General features: G+C 43.0%; 1 protein-coding gene and 1 long non-coding RNA gene across 2 annotated transcripts in view; one reads left to right on the top strand and one right to left on the bottom strand.

The window, feature by feature from the left end:
* The window catches only part of PLPP3 (phospholipid phosphatase 3), a 64,983-nt gene that overhangs the window by 17,949 nt on the left and 33,709 nt on the right, over window positions 1–13,325 (top strand). The gene's annotated exons all lie outside the window — the stretch shown is intronic.
* The window catches only part of LOC310764994, a 376,088-nt gene that overhangs the window by 16,690 nt on the left and 346,073 nt on the right, over window positions 1–13,325 (bottom strand). The gene's annotated exons all lie outside the window — the stretch shown is intronic.

Below are 13,325 nucleotides of genomic sequence, written 5' to 3' on the forward strand. Positions count from 1 at the left end.
GCTAGCAGACTCTCCAGCTGCCAAGGCCTGTGAGTATTATACTGTACTGCAGGGTTCAGTCACAGGATATGCTGAATTGGAAAGAGATGGCAAACAAAGAAGCTTTTCAGTGGCAAAGTTGAGGTTTGGCTTTGCTCAAGAGCAGTTTTGGGTCGAAGAGGCATCCGGAGCTCTGGGAGAGGAGCAGAAATATATTGGATAGATGCAATGAAGTAGTACTCAGAACAGCATGGTTTTGTTTGAAAGCTTACAGAATCAGCTTTAGGGGGGTTTCTCTCTATTCTTTTTACAGTTTAGCTTCTCTCTTCTCTGCTTTTTGGTGCAGATCCTTCCTTCTTCCAAACACATTCTAGTTTTCTATAAAAAAATTGTTGACTCATTGCATTCTGGGCACATTTCAGCAAACGTTAGACATGATTAACTTACACAGAAATAGTTGGCTTTAGGTTACTCTTGACTAAGCCCCATTCTGTTGATTGCAGAGGGACAGGCTAAGGTCTGCTACATCATGGCAAATGCATTTGCCTTTCTTTTCAATCTGAATCCAGGTAGCAGAACTTGGAAGCATGGTGGTTGTAAGCAGGGAGGGAGAAGTTTAATTGTGTTGGGAGGAGCAAGTAACTAAATTGCAATAAATGATTATGGAGGGAAAGCACCACTCTGTTTTGATTTTTTGTTTGGGTAGGGATGGGAAAACTATTGCCCTCCAGATGTTATTGGACTCTCATCCCCAGCTAACGTGGCCAGTGGTTGGGGTAATAGCAGTTGCATCCAACAACATAAATTCCTCACCCCTGATTTGGGTATACAGTAGTTATATTATTCTAAAGTTCTGTACTCATGGCAAAATGGTTTGTAGAGCATGCAACATAACATAGATCTGATCTACTGTATCTGGTACCCTCCAGATGTTTGGGACTGGCTGAGGCTGATGGTACTTACAGTGCAAAACATTTGAAGGACACCAGATAAGCAAAATTTGCCAGAAATTCATAATATGGCACTTGGCATTACATGAGCTTAACAATTTTACTTGTAGAGATTAGCAAGACTACAATTCAGAGAAAACTGCAAGCTATCAAAAAAAGAAAAGGGAAAAAAAGCCAGCAATAAAATGCCAGGCTCATATTTCCCTATTTCTTCCTAGTTTATTTTAGCAAATCTTAATGGTGAACAAAACTCTTTTAAGACTGGTTAAGACTTGCTTCTTTTCAAGCACGCGGAAATGTTAATTTAAATCAAAAGAGAAAAGACGGAAGGGTGTATTGCTCTGAAGGTGTTATGAGGTCAACAAACCATGCAGTGCAAGCTGTTTCTGCGATTTTAATTTATTTTAGAATGTGCAGCTTTAACTGCCCTCATCCTGGAGCATCTAAGGAATGAAATGAACAAACATACAGATATTAAGTGTTATCTTTGGCAGAAATTTTCAAGGTCTGTAAAGATTTGTTCTTTGTTCAGTCTGAACTCTTCTGAAGGTATTTATATTTATTCACAATTCTGTGTAGTGTTCTGAGTTAGACAGGGGCCAGGCATATGTGATCCCAACAATCTTGCCAAGACTCTTAGAACTGTAGAGTTGGAAGGGGTCCTGAGGGTCGTCTAGCCCCTCCCCCCCTGGCAGTGCAAAAATCCTGCCCACATTTTCACAGATGTTTCACCTGAAAAGGACCCTGAATTAACATGTTTACTAGAAACCCAGGACTGCACTGCTGTTCACCCTCTGGGACCTCATCATATATTCCACTCTAGCTATAGCTGCAACTAGGACAGGAGTCACCCCTGTGGCACCCATGGGTGCAGGGCACGCACAGAGGCCTTCCAGGACATGGTCCCCACACTCTGCTGAATTAGGTTAAAAAGAAGCATTGTACTGTAACCACTAGAATGGATAGCAGTGTGTGCTTGACTGATGTGTGTGCATGCACGCATGTAGTGCCCATGACAGTTTGCACATGGGCTTTAAAAGACTGCTGACCCCTATACTAGGATAAAAGTTGTTAAGTGATGTTACATTGTTTGGAAGTCCCCTGTTGAGCAACTGCCTTCTTTTTCTTTTTCTTCTTTTTCTTTTTGCTGCTGGATAGATGCTGACAGGTTGCACAATTTCACTTAGTCATGTGGATTTTGAGTCCACTGGATAAAGGGAAAATGAACTCAATATGAATTTCTGTTCTGTCTTAATGTTGGAAAAGCAGTTAGAAGTGAATCATAGAATTGTAGAGTCGGGTCCTGAGAGTCATCTATTCCAGCCCCCAGCAATGCAGGAAGCTGATGCCCTGTGCACGGTTTAAAAACTTTTTGTATCAGGAGATGGCCTAGCTGCCCTCACCCCGTATTTTCAGCTTCTGTTGACGCTAAAGACGGGGCAAGGAACCTTTCTCAGACTCAGGGCTGCATTGCCCTAGTGTGGAGCTTTCCAGGGGCCACGTACCTGTGGCAGCAAAAGTGGGTGGAGCAACAGATGTGGCTCTTTCATCTTTGTGCAATAGGCAGCCGTTCAGCCACACACAAGTTAGAGGTTTCAGAACATGCCACCACATACCTCTCCGTCCACCCATTCCAGGTAGGCAAAAGCACTCAAGGATGGAACAGAGCAAGATAGGCGAATGGTACAGCCTGGGGAAGCAGCATGGCTTAGTCTGATTAAAGGTAAAGGGACCCCTGACCATTAGGTTCAGTCATGGCTGACTCTAGGGTTTATTGGCCGAGGGAGCCGGCGTACAGCTTCCGGGTCATGTGGCCAGCGTGACTAAGCCACTTCTGGTGAACCAGAGCAGCGCACGGAAATGGCGTTTACCTTCCCGCCAGAGTGGTACCTATTTATCTACTTGCACTTTGACGTGCTTTCGAACTGCTAGGTTGGCAGGAGCAGGGACCGAGCAACAGGAGCTCACCTCGTCATGGGGATTCGAATCGCCGACCTTCTCATCGGCAAGTCCTAGGCTCTGTGGTTTAACCCACAGTGCCACCCGCATCCCTTAGTCTGATTAGAGAGGCTTAAAGGCCACATTCAGTCCCCTGGCCTGAGGTTCTCCACCCTGTTCTAAAGATCATTTAGATCCTCATAATATTGGACTATAGTTTAGCACTCTGACCAAACCAGAGTGACAGACATGAAAGACTATAAGTTTTTAATGTTTTACTGAGTGTCTTTGGTCAGGATCGTCATTCTTATCCTCTACTAGAAACAGAAGTTCATAAGACAGGAAGACTATAACAAATCACAAACAGAATAAAGACGATAAGTTTCTTGACTATTTTAACAATTATCTGTCTTATAAAAAAAAGAGTAGTGACCTCCACGCAAGTGGTTTGCCCTGCTATATACATAGGCACTCTTTCTTCGCTTCCTTGACTGCAGAACATCTGCAAGATTGTTTGAATTGTTTGCTTAATGTTAGGGCTAGCAAACATTCTAACCCGTGCTGAGCTTCCATTGATCTGTTGAATGACACCCCCTCCAACTCCACTGGGAGTCCAAGGTCCTGTCTATAGCAACACTAATCTGTAGGGAGATACACGTTATCACGCGTCCATTCTCTTGCTCCCTATCTCCCATGGTATTTTTGTTTACAGGCTTCAAGAATAGTCTGCCTCTCCTAGCTCCGAGGCTGGGCCAATTCCAAGATAGCAGGGGAACTATTCACAAACCAGGCTGATTGGAGTACTGCGGAAGGACAATGGCAGTGTGACCTGTCAGCACGCAGTTCTCATGACTTACAGCTCACAAGCCAGATAACAGATTTCCTTGCTGTATTTCTCTTTCATCATTGGGTTGATGATCCCTGTTGAAGTGGTTGGTAAATGCAGCATATGGATTGATACGGGTTATCAGAAGAATGCAGTTGATGTAGGTCAGCTGCAGAAATACTATACACTTGTTCAGAGAGCATCAGCTCTGATAAGGAAGAAGATCCTTTGACTTCCCCCTCGGTGGAAACTCTCCTAGAAAATGCACAATTCAGACAGCATAAAAACTAATGGACAGATTTGTGCAGGGTTGGATTTGGCTTTGGCTTTGAACTTTATACTTTCCCACTCAAATATTTCAAGGATTCACATATTGTGTATTATGAAGATGGAAAGTTCAGGGCAGAATCCTTTGTTTCAGATTTCTGCCATCGATAACAGCTACATTTACTGTTGTACATATTTTTCTAGGCCATCAACACAGTGTATATATAGTAGATATGCTACGTTATTAATAAAATGCTGTACGAGTCTTGGGTCACTCAACCTCATTACATCCCTCTAAAGAAAGGCATTTATATTCCTGTTTTGCCAATGGGATGTTGAAACTCACTTTTATGGACTTTCCCAAGCCACATCCCCCCTTTACTTCTTTTTGGATGTACAGAGAGAAGTTCAGTGTGTACACCTAGAAATGTAAAACCTGTATGCATCAGAAAGGCATTTACAAAGATATGTACCATGAATGGGGAGTTGCTTTATGATTTAAATAATATTTTGCATTTCCACCCCCATCATTCAGCCCAGACACTGAGGTCCAGCTCCGAGGGTGGTTCCCTCATTGCAAGAAGTGCGGTAACAGGGAACCAGGCAGAGGGCTTTCTTGGTAGTGGTGCCCACCCTGTGGAACACCCTCCCATCAGATGTGAAGAAAATAAACAACAGTCTGACTTTTAGAAGACATCTGAAAGCAGCCATGTTTAGGGAAGTTTTTAATATTTGATGTTTTATGTGTTTTTAAAATTCTGTTGAGAGCCGCCCAGAGTGGCTGGGGCAACCCGGTCAGATGGGCGACATATAAAATTATCATCATCATCATCATTATTAAACTGTGATTTTTATACTCTGCTATGGAGCCACTCTGTGAAAGGCAGGCTACAAGTACAAATAAATAAGTAAAACAAGTGCATCTTTTGGGGACCCATAATTAGCCAATGCTTCCCCATATGTACACACTGAATTTACTTGGGGGTCTTGGGTGGTCTACCATCCAGGCATTGGATGAGACCTAGATCTTCTTAGCTTTAGCAAGGTGGCTGCATCATGTGCCCTTAGATCATGCTTTCTCTCAGTAGAAATCTATGCTTGCTATTATATAATGGTGCAAAGGAGTCTTGTGTTTGTGATCAGAGATTTGAACCTAGCTCTAAATATAGCACTCCCTCCACTTTCTATAATGGGGAAGAACATGTTCAGCATATCAGCATTTAACTGTTCTTAAATCTGGGATTTCCAAGGGATTTGTCAAGTATATTCTTCAGAGGGTCCTGTGTTTCAGCTCTTGCCCATTCTGCCAACCAGCCCCTCACTAGTGTCTGTGTCCCCTTCCCAGTTAGAGTCTCACCATACACAGGGCTTTATCAGCACTCTTTCTGTGATCCACTGACTATCGGCTGATTCCTGGTGCTTCAGAACAGCTTGCAGCAGCAGTATCCTCCAATATCACTGTTCCGCCTCTGAGGCTTGCATGTCCTGCTTTGGCGTTGCAAAGCATATTTTTCCCAGTGTCGGAAACTCATAGCTCCATAATGAATTAATTCCCACAGTATCCCACATGTCACAATTTGCCTGAAGCCTCAAACTGAAAACCCTTCTGGGGATGGGGGAGACCATCTGCCTTCTCAGTGGGGGAGGTGGCAATTAACACTGGGAAATGGAGGATGAATTAAAGAAACAATTGGATTAACAGACACACAAGTTTGGTTTGGGAAGGGGGGAAATATTGTTTGAACTTGTGAGAAAACAAAGCCGAGTAGAGAATAATACAACTTCCTGTGTTCTTAAAGTCTATGTGGTTGAGCCTGGAAGCATAGGGTTTCAATATGGTATTTCATTGAAGTGGTCACTAACTTAGATAACTTAAAAAATGGATTACATAAAACCAGAGAAGATAGGCCTATCAATGGCTGTTGGTCATGTTCAGAGGGAGTGTGCCATTGAATACAGCTGGTGGAGAATAAAAGCCAGGAAGGGCTACTGCACACCAACATAAGAAACTGCATTATACCACTGGATCATCCAGCTCAGTCTTGTGTACACTGGCAGCAGATTTCCAGGGTTTCAGGCAGGGATCTTCTTCCAGTCCTAACTGGAGATGCCATTGACTGAACCTTCTGGGACCTTTTGTAGGCTAATAAGATGGTCTACCCCTGAGCTAGGACTCTTCTCATTTCTTTGCCATCATGTCTGGTTTAGTGGCTTTTCCAGACCCATTTGGAAACCAGGGTGCTTGGTTAGACAGATCTTTAGTCGGATCTAGTAGGGCTTTTCTTATGTTCTTAGTCCGTAGAGAACAAATGTAGCAATTGTCATCCTTCCGATTAGTCATTTCATTGGGATTTACCATAGATTGATCATATCCAAAGATATATCACACTGAAGCAAAAAAATTTGCTTACTCGGGTGTCTCAAAATCTCAGATGGTGTAGTGTGTGTGTGTGTGTGTGTGTGTATATATATATATATATATATATATATATATATATATATATATGGTGTTGGGCAGGCTGCTTCCATAAATGTCAAAACTTATCTACCTGTGATCTATGAGCAGCTGCTTTCATTGGTGTTCCCTTTGAAGATTAGAATCTGGCAGCAGATTCTACGCTTAATTACGAGCCACCCATGGAAAGACATAGGCAGCTAATGAACTTCTGCCAGAGAGAGAGAGAGAGACCCCTGCTCGGTTTGTGAAGTTTGACAGGCTTAAAAAAGGGGGGGGGGAGAGGAAGCATATTGAAGAGTGACAAAAAGCTCACTTTGGCAGGATTTAAAAAGGGACTAGTTTTCCCAACAGTTAATGCCTTCCTGGGTTGCACTCGGAGAACTAAATATCCATGTGTATATTCTGAAGTAAAGCAACAGTGGCGGACTTTGGTGTCTCAAATATCAGCAACACCCTGTGCGACACTAAAATTCAGTGTCGTTGTCCCTGCCCCCCTCACCTTCCATTCAATAACTTAGTTGTGGCTCCCCTGCGGTGCTCCTGAGACTCCCTGGAACGTCCCCTAAATCCGCCTCTGCAAAACAGCTTTTAAGCTTAGCTAGGGAAGGGGGAAGTAGAAATAGATGACAGTGACCTGTCATCCATCCATCCATCTCTTGGTCTGTCGATCTGTTGGTCTGTCTGTCAGTCTCTTTCTCTCTCACACACACATGCACATGTATATCTTAGGATGCTCTGTGTCTTGGATGAGAGGACTGCTGAAGCTTCCAGATCAGCATCAGTTGAACCAATTTATTCAGTGATGTGGAAAATTAAGCTCTTGGGGCTCTTGTTGTAAAGTTATTTACGGTTCTTGCTCTATATCGGATAGGTTTATAATGTTGGCAGTGTTATAAGGTAGGCCGTGAGAAATTTCAGAATGTTACTGCCTGCGAAAGGGATCACACACGTACTTTAATGAACCCTGAGAGCTATATCGTGCACTACCCACTTAAGCCGCTACTTGGGCTCTCCTCGGTGGCACTTGCCCAGTGCCGTGTTCCCAGTTCTGATGATTAGATTTCATCTGAGCGCTTCTCCCTTTTCATGTCTATTTTGACAAAGGGAGTTGTTGAGCGAAAACCATTTCCATGAAAAACCTGCGATTTTCAGGCAAACATACCAGCCTACTCTCATGGCAGTACCATGGTGAAGGGGAATAACGTTATTTGGCACCAAGCCCTGAAGGAGGAAAAAAGTGCAGAGAACAGGGGTGCCTTTGTCGAAAACCTACCGCAATAAAGTGCAAAAATAGGGGGGAGGGGGTTGGAAGGAATGAAAGTGAGAAAAAGAGGCTGCTATTCCCTTAGGTTTCTTTAACCTTTTTTCTCCAATTTATTCACACATTGCCTGACAGCAGGGCACTGCATTGTTACAAGAGCTCTGAAAAGGGAAGCTGGGACTTCTCCATTTTTATTTGTGAACGAACACTATACACATTGTGCCCCAAGAGAACAAATGAACTGTAGCTCTGCTACTGCCTGCTCCATTGAGGATTTATTAATAGGGTCCAGATTGGAACTGCATCTTTGAAAAGCACATACAAGGAATAGCAAGGAATAGTTACCGGAGACTCCGCGAAGCCTTTATTTGGTGACAATTCAAGGCTTGTAAACGTTTCCCTGCCCTGGGTTACAAGTACGACAACAGGATGGGATGAGCCTGCCTTAAGAGGCATCACTGTAGAGACTCAGACATGGAAACCCAACAGACAAGAGACTGGCTTTCCACCTAATTGCTTTCAGGCTACTTCCACTCTTCTCAAGATGTGAACCATGAGGAAACATTCTTCAATATTCTGGTATCTTAGTGGGGAGGGCAGCTTAGGGAAAGTCTTTGGAAGCTCTAGGAGTTTGCAAGGCGTAAAAAGTTACTGTTGTGAGTTGGGAAAAGGATTAGGGTTAGCATTTTGTAAAATAAAAAAATAAAAAAATGTGCAGCTTCTGTTCCTAAGCCCCAAAATAAAATAGCCTGTCTAAGAGGAAATGATCTTTTAAGCATCTTTTGTCTTGATCCAACAAGCAGATGTATGTGTACATAGAAGAAAAACTCGTGCATTTTAGGTATGGATTCAGGTGTCATTTGGATGTTCATCTGAGCCCCCTGAGTTGGCAAGATGCATCTTTTGTTGCTATGGGGATGTACAGTGCACACAACTAACCACAGCTGCTAGTTGTTCTTCCTGAGAGCTGGATTGGGGTTTCCTATTTGGATTCTTAGTGTTAAGATTTTGTCAGAAGCTAATGAAAAAGCAAGTGACTCCTGGGTGGTAGTGGAATCTGGGCAGGTGTGGGGGAAACAACATTTCATTGGGGGTAGCCAGCATGGTGCCCTTTAGATCTTGTTGGACTGCAACTTCCATCATCTCTCCTGGTTGGCCATGCTGGCTGGGTTGATGGGAGTTGCCCATTGGCTTCCCCAGTTTACCTGAACAAGTTTCGAACTATTCATAGCTAACATGGAGAACAGTGAAAAATTGTGGCTTTACTGGTAGGATAATTACAAAATCAAGAAAGAAATCCCCTCGCCTTAGAATGGAAATAAATGTAGGATCCTTCATGCTTCTTTTTTCAAAAAGGAGCCTGGATTTAACATGCCCAGCCATATTGCTGTCTTGGACCCATCACAATTTCTCATACCCCATCTGTTCTAGTGTATGAAGACACACACTCTCTCTTTCTCTCTCTCAATATATAAACACCACAATTTTCTTAGAATGTCAAGAATTGAAACTGTAGCGTGCATGTTAATAAAAAGTGCATAAATAGGGACTTAATGTCCTATCTTGAGAACATTTCACTTACTCAGTAGTCCACTTTGCTTGCCCAAACAGAACAGCCCCCCCAAAAAAAAACAGTAGAAAGGAAAACCATAAGAAGAAGTTGATTTCGTTAACACCATAGAGCAAATAAGGCTCAGGTACTCCCAAGGTCCTTATTCTTGTTGCAAATTACACGTCACTCAAACATCTGCAGTGAGTACTTGGAGTGAAAAAATCTGGAATGTTGCTTAAGCCAACCAAAATAATATTTTTGTAACAAAAGACCATTGGTTCAGATTTCTGCTAGATACCCCTGATCAGAGCTGAGACTCTCATTTTAAATTCCTAGGCTGCAGCATCATATTTTAAGAGCCAAATCTGCAAAAATATCAAACTGTGAAGGTACCAATGGTAAGTTTATTGTGATGGTTTTAGGAGCCTGGACAGTCAAACAAGACTTTTTCAGCCTTAGCTGTACTCAGTGCAATAAGTGTGGTAGCTATTTTTTCATGACACACACCAGTTGCTGATGTATGTGAATTCATAAAGGCCAGTGTAGTTTTCCACAGAACTTGTTCGTTTCATAGAAGGTTATGGATAGTGCTATTTTTCTAGAAAAAGAGGTACCGGAACTCACTATGAATGCCTCCCTCGTTCTCTTAGAATGGCAGGTGCCCACCTGAGAGGTGCCAGAACCGAGTTCCGTTGAGTTCTAGCTCAACTCTAGGGTGAATGGTCAGTACATACTGAGCACTGGTTAGAATCTAGCATGAAGTGCTGCTGAGTTGCAGGAAAATTGCATGGTGATAATCACCTTTAGTAACAGTGATGGTTCACAAAATACAGTAGTTGACAACACATAGACATACTGGCTTTGGTAAGCCAGTAGCCACATGTAGTGTGATAAAAATCCATTGTGTCAATTTAGTCCACAATGGATAGCACTGAATCTCTTGATGCATTGTAATTCAATGGTTTTACATTGCCAGCTTCCCTTTGAAGTTCCTTTGTTCACAGATAGACAACATAAGGTCAGTCACGGAGTTGCCAGTGCCAAGTTGTCTGTTCTTTTATTAGTGGCCACTGTTAATAAGGTACTTATTTCCATCTGTACTTCTCTGAATTTCATTTCCTTTTGACCTCACGATTTACAGTATTTTGGTCCCTTCCATCTCTACAGTTCTATGATTTTATACCAAGGTGTGACAAAATTGTTCCTTGCTTTACTAAACATGTACACACAACCCCCCCTCCCAAGAATTTCTGCTTGATTCCAATCTTGTCTATATGCAGAGTTGAGCACAGTGCAGAATGGTTTCAGAGGTTTGTTCCCTTGGCTTCTCAACCCAAATTGACAGCATTACCTTGGGTATGTTTGCACAAGCAAGAACTCTGTGTGATTTTAACCACCAACTTTGCATACCACTCAACTTTGCAGAGCACTCAATCCTTGTTTTAAATGATGAGTTGTACTCACATCTGCCCTACTGTACAGTCAGTTGCCTCATGGTAAAAACAGAGATAATGCAAAAGTCTTTTTCCTCAGTGGAATACTCTTTCTTCTGTTTAACTCATTGTCTCCCATTTGTAAAACAAAGCAATATATGAATTATATGCTGGGCACATCTGCCCCAACTCTGCCCTGGGGTCACTCAGAGGGTGTGTAAATATTGGACCCCTCTCCACCAAATGGGCCAGTTTAGGATACAAGCCCTGCTTTCCCCAGAAATGGCATTAAGATTGCTCCCTTAGTTAACAAAGCTTAGAGACCACACAACAGAGTAGTAGCAGTTACTGAAAATTAGCTGAAGTGGTTTTGCTGGGCTGCAGTTCTTTCCGTCTTAATATGTCTACAAGGGGCTGAAGAGGCTGGTTCTTCAGTGCTTCATTCCAAAACAAAAAGAAGAAACTTGAAAGTGGGAGAGGCAACTGCGTTTAATTTAGTGCAAAGGTGAAACTTCAGCTGGGAAGATCAGAGCTGCCTGTTTGGGTCACCACAGTAACATATCCCACATGACTTTATCAATGGGTGGCCAATGAAAGCTTATCCTGTCTTATATCCTCCACGCTCCCCAAATCTGCCCAACTCTTCGGTTTTCAAAGGTTCAATGTTTCAAAGCATTGAATTCAGCACAAGAGGCCTTTGATTTTCTATCAATTGCAAGCTGCTCAGTCAATGCTCCCCCCACCTTTTAAATCACCTCCTGTGTCTCTGAGGTTGTTAGGTTTCCTAGGAGGTAAAGAAAAATTAATTGATTGTTAATAAAACAATGTTGCTTCTTTTACATTTAACGTTCAAAGCCTGCCAAGTTCCAGCCCAGCTGCAGTAGCCCTTATTAAAATGTAAAGCAAAATGCAATGTCAGCTCTCCCCTGAAGCAGCTTTGCATAGGACACCAGCCGCGAGGAGTCAGAAAGTCATTTTGACTTCCTCCAAAGAAAAGCAGCATCCTTTTCGTTTTCCTTCCCTTCCTCCTCCAGTGTACGCTGCAGCAAAAGCAGCTCCTACAGGGCCTAGCTGAACTCCTTAGTGCCCAGAACCTGTGTAGTCCAGCTACTTATTAATTGATTCATTGGAAATGCTTCTAAAGCAGCGTTCACCAAGTTGGCGATCTCCAGATATTTTGGACTGCAGCTATTTTGGACAGCATATCTGTACTTGCTAGAGCTGGCAAGAGTGTGCGGAGCACATCTGGAGGACATCAGGTTGGTGAAGACTGCTTCAGACTGCCCTTCATCCAGATAAAGAGAAATAAAACACTCAACTCCCATATAATACAATTAAGGATGAAACAGCATCATTGTCTTTTATATAATGAGTGAGTTTTTAAAAAGCATGAGGAACAGGCAGGATGCTCCTCAGTTTTCAGGCTTTGGAGTTTAAAACATCTGGGCAAATAAGTTTTGACCTGGCACTGAAGCGAAAAGCCATTTCTATCGTTTGTTTACTTATTCAAAGCATTTCGTACCTGCTCTTCGTTGCAAATGTAATTCTAAAATTACAGATTAAAGCAAATCTGGATACGTCATTCAAATACTAAAGAAGAGTCAGATAGTTAAAAACAGCCAAATGGAGAAGGTGTTGTTGTTGTTTAGTCATTTAGTCGTGTCCGACTCTTCGTGACCCCATGGACCAGAGCACGCCAGGCACTCCTGTCTTCCACTGCCTCCCGTAGTTTGGTCAGACTCATGTTTGTAGCTTCGAGAACACTATCCAACCATCTCGTCCTCTGTCGTCCCCTTCTCCTTGTGCCCTCCATCTTTCCCAACATCAGGGTCTTTTCCAGGGAGTCTTCTCTTCTCATGAGGTGGCCAAAGTATTGGAGCCTCAGCTTCACAATCTGTCCTTCCAGTGAGCACTCAGGGCTAATTTCCTTAAGAATGGATGTGTTTGATCTTCTTGCAGTCCATGGGACTCTCAAGAGTCTCCTCCAGCAAAATAATTCAAAAGCATCAATTCTTCGGCGATCAGCCTTCTTTATGGTCCAGCTCTCTGAAGCAGGTACCACTTCCTTTAACACTGCCTTACTATAACAGGAAAGCCTTCCTACAACCCTTATTCAAGCTGCTGAATCTGGCTCTCCAACGGCATGCTTTAGTAAGGACTTGAGCAGACACTTTAGAAACACAGAAAGAGGCCAAACTGGAACTGGAGTTACAGAAGTGAATGAAATCATGGGTTTATCAATTGTGGCTATATGGGAGCTTTTTGTCCCAAGGCATTTATCCACTGAATACCCAGAGGATGTCCTGAACTTCGTCCGGTTGGCCACTGTGGCAAGTAAGATACCGGACAGGGGGACTCTGGTCTGGTCCATGGGGCTGCTGTTTTGACTTTTGCATGTAAAAGGTCCAGAGTTATCCCAGGTTCCTTGTGCCATTACAGAGGCAAAGGGATAAACTGGGAAACTAAGTAAGCATCTCTTCTTAGCTGTATCTTTCATGGAGGAGAAAGGCTGGGAATTATAGGATCCTAAAAGCTCTCCACAGTTGTTAGAAGAGAGGTGTGGCATGTCTGCTCATCCCATGCCCACCACCCACGTTAGCTGATCTTGTCTGTGAGGATCCTGCAGGGCTGTAAATCACAAGGGGGTCTTTCAGGTATAAA

This window comes from Podarcis filfolensis (assembly GCF_964270895.1).
Source record: "Podarcis filfolensis genome assembly, chromosome: 6".
Lineage (NCBI taxonomy): Eukaryota > Metazoa > Chordata > Lepidosauria > Squamata > Lacertidae > Podarcis > Podarcis filfolensis.